Source organism: Pezoporus wallicus, unplaced genomic scaffold (assembly GCF_028554395.1).
Source record: "Pezoporus wallicus isolate ANWC-B61680 ecotype Strahan unplaced genomic scaffold, APGP_CSIRO_Pwel_v1 contig_14639, whole genome shotgun sequence".
NCBI lineage: Eukaryota > Metazoa > Chordata > Aves > Psittaciformes > Psittacidae > Pezoporus > Pezoporus wallicus.
Window position 1 is genome coordinate 1 of NW_026639597.1, and position 3,924 is coordinate 3,924.

At 67.2% G+C, this 3,924-nt stretch overlaps 1 pseudogene; it reads left to right on the top strand.

Moving 5' to 3' along the window:
• The first annotated feature begins 70 nt into the window (after positions 1–70).
• Positions 71–3,590, top strand: LOC130602365 (5'-3' exonuclease PLD3-like; annotated as a pseudogene).
• The last annotated feature ends 334 nt before the right edge of the window (positions 3,591–3,924 follow it).

Sequence of the window (3,924 nt, forward strand, 5' to 3'; positions counted from 1 at the left end):
CCATTCCCAAGGGGTTTTCCCCTTTTCCTGCCCTTTTCCATGCCCAACCCCCCCCCTTTTGTCGGTGCAGGGTGAGCAGATCCTGCAGGAGCTGCTCCGGTTACCGGAGCGCGGCGTCGCCGTCCGCGTCGCCGTCAGCCGCCCATCGGCGAAGGCACCACTCAATGACCTCCTGGCGCTGGAGCAGAGCGGTGAGGGATGGAAACACCCCAAAACTGAGTTGTTCTGCCCCCAAACCAGGGGTTCTGCCCCAAAAACGAGGGGTTCTGCCCCAAAACCAGGGTTTCTGCATCAAAACTGAGTTGTTGTGCCCCAAAACTGAGTTATTCTGCCTCAAAACCAAGGGGTCTGCCCCAAAATCAAGGGTTTCTGACCTAAAACCGTTGTTTCTGCCCCAAAATCATGCTTTCTGCCCCAAAACCAAGGGGTTCTGCCCCAAAACCATTGTTTCTGCCCCAGAATCATGGGTTTCTGCCCTGAAACCATGGTTTCTGCCCCCAAACCATGGTTTCTGCACCAAAACCATGGTTTCTGTCCCCAAACCATGCTTTCTGCCCCAAACCCATGGCTTCTGCCCCGAACCCCTGGGTCCTGCCCCCCTGCAGGCGCCGCGGTGCGCACCGTGGACCTGCCGCACCTGACGGGGGGGGTGCTGCACACCAAATTCTGGCTGGTCGACGGCACCCACCTCTATGTGGGCAGTGCCAACATGGACTGGAGGTCCCTGACCCAGGTGAGCGGCGCCGGCCGGTGCCAAACCCACGCCGAGCATCACCGGTGCCGTGCCAAAGGCTGAAGCCGACCCCGTGCCGGTGCCGCAGGTGAAGGAGCTCGGCGCTGCTGTCTACGACTGCCCCTGCTTGGCCCAAGACTTAGGCAAGATCTTCGAGGCCTATTGGGCTCTCGGCGTTGCCGGCGCCACCATCCCGGTGCCGTGGCCGGCGAATTACTCCACCGCTTTCAACGCGGAGACGCCGCTGGAGCTGCGCCTCAACGGCACCGCCGCCGCCGTCTACTTCTCGGTACCTCCCAACCCCTTCTTGTCGCCGTGCCCGGTGCCGCGGTGAGCGCCGGCAGCACCGGCGCTGAGCCCATGGCCGTGCCGCAGAGCTCCCCGCCGCCGCTTTGTGCCGCCGGGCGCACCGCGGACCTCAGCGCCCTGCTCAGCGTCATCGATGCCGCCGAGGCCTTCGTGGATGTTGCGGTGATGAGTTTCCTGCCCACCACCGAGTTCTCCCACCCACAGAGGTCCGGGTGCGGCCGTGGTGGTGCCGGGGGCACAGGGCCACTGCCAGTGCCAGTGCCCAAGCCGTCCCCCCCCCCCCCCATAGGTTCTGGCCAGCGATCGATAATGGGCTGCGGCGAGCCGTGGTGGAGCGGCGCGTCAGGGTGCGGTTGCTGGTGGGCTGCTGGCGGCACAGCCAGGCCACCATGTTCCCCTTCCTCCAAGTCACTGGCGGCCGTCGCCGACAACAGGACCCGTTACAGCGTGGCCGTGGTGGGTATCGTGGTGTGGCCATGGTGGTGTGGTCATGGTGCGTATCGTGGTGTGGCTATGGTGGGTATCGCGGTGTGGTCGTGGTGGGTATCATGGTATGGCTGTGGTGGTGTGGTGGTGGTGGGTATCCTGGTGTGGTGGTGGTGGGTATCGTGGTGTGGTCATGGTGGGTATCATGGTGTGGTTGGGGGTATCACGGTGTGGCTATGGGGCGTACCACAGTGCAGCCATGGGGCCAGTGCTGGTGCCTGACCGTGGGCTCCCTCCCCTCAGCGCCTCTTCATGGTGCCTTCGAGTGCGGCGCAGGCGCTGATCCCACGCCCGGGGTCAACCACAACAAGTACATGGTGACGGAGGCGGCCGCATGTCGGTGAGCGCGGCACCGCCGGGGCTCTGGGGGATGGTTTTGGGGCGTCCCCCACCTTTCTCACCCCAAACCTCACCGCAGGGACCTCCAATTGGTCCGGTGATTACTTCACCCAGACGGCAGGCTCGGCGCTGGTGATCAACCAAACGGTGAGTGCCACCGGTACCGGTACCGGCGCCGGCACCATCCGGGAGCAGCTGCAGGCGGTGTTTGAGCGGACTGGAGCTCCCAGTACAGCGCTGACATCGGGGATGTCGGCGCTGGCAGAGCCCTGCGGCTCCCGGTAGGCCCCGGGGAACCGTGGGCACCGGCAGCACCGAATCCGGGCCTGTTTGGGCTGGTGCATCAAAACTCCTGGATTACCGCTGCTCTTTTGCCTTGTGGATGGGGGGGGGGGGGGGGAGGCTCTTTGGGGCAGCACCGGGGGAGGAGCTGAGAGACCCTGATGGGGGATGCTGGAACCTGGAACTGAGTCCAGCCACCCAAACCCAGCTCCAGGCACCAAACCCATCCCCAGGCACCAAAACCCAGCTCCCAGGCACCAAAACCCATCCCCCAGGCACCAAAACCCATTCCCAAGCACCAAAAACCCCATTCCCAAGCACCAAAACCCAGCTCCAGGCACCAAAACCCAGCTCCAGGGACCCAAACCCCCCCCCCATCCCATTGAACCCCATCCCCACTTCCCCACACAAACCACCACATCCCCACCCCACCCCCGACACTGTCAGGGCCGATTTTGGGGTTAAACCTTTATTGCAGCCAAGCCAAGAGCAAGAAGCTGGGGGGGGATGTGTGTCCGTCCCCCCCGTGTTAATGGCATCATCCAAAAGCTTCAAACAGCCCCAAAAGAGCCGGATTTTGGGGGGGGGGGGGTGTTAAGGATGCTAAGGGGGGGTCCCGACCAGAAACCCACCTTGGGGACCCAGCGCCGGGCTTTGCCCTCCCCATTGGGGCGGCCCGGGGGGATGCTCTTCCCCCCCTCCGGCCTCATCCTCCCGTGCCGGTCCCGAACCGGGGCATTTTGAGCCCCCCCCAGCGCCCCGGTTCCGCCTCCAGCCCCGGCGGGGCCAGCTCCAAGCCCGGCACCTTCAATCCCCCCCCCGCATCCTCCGCTCCCTCGAAGCAGCGGGGTCCCGGTGCCAGCAGCGCCCGCAGCGCCCCGGGGGACCCCGGCACCGCTTTGGGGTCCCCCCCGCTGCGCAGATCGGGGCTGGAGCCCCCGAACCGCCGCAGCTTCACCCCGCCTCCGGTCCCGGTGGCAGCCTCGGGAGCGACGGAGACCGGCGCCGGCCCGGGGGGGGCACCGGGACCGCGGCACCGAGCGGAGCCAGCGACAGCTTCGGGACCCTCGGCCCCGGCCCGGCTCCGACCGAGGCCCCGGCTCCGAGCTTGCCCAGAGCCAGCCCGACCCGGGGCAGAGCGAACCGGGAGAGCCTGGGTTTAACGGCCCCGGTGCCCCCCGGTGCGTCCGGTTTGAGCTTGCGGAGCCCTTCGGTGCCCATGGGCAGCGCCAGCGCCACCTCCACCCGCGGCACCGCGATCCCGAGCGACGGCACCGCCTCCAGGAGCCCCAAACGGGCCGGCGTTACCGGTAAGGGCGGCTCCGGGGCTCTCGGTTCCGCTTTGGGCAGCAGCTCCACGGCGGGGATGGGCACGGACGGGAGGCGGAGGCCGCCGAGCGCGTCTCGTCGCCGGCTTTGCCCGGGGCTCCGGTACCGGTAGCACCGGCACCGCCACCTCCACGGCGGGGAAGCGCGCCGCCGGGGAGCTCCGCTTTAACCGGTGGCTCCACCATGGCCCCCCCGCCCGCTGCTTCCTTCACCGTTAAGCGGGGCCGCGCTGGCACCGGAGCGGGGGGGGCCGCGGGGACCGCTTCGGACTCGCTGCGGCTCTTCCCCAGCCGCCGTGTTTGAGCCGCCAGCTCCAGGGACGGGGCCGACGGAGGCTGCTTGGGAACGGGCGGGATGGGAACGGGCTGCGGGGGGACAGGGCAGCGGGGATCCTGCTCCCAGTGTCCATAGGGAGCAGGGAGCATCCCGCTTCCCACTCCCGTGTC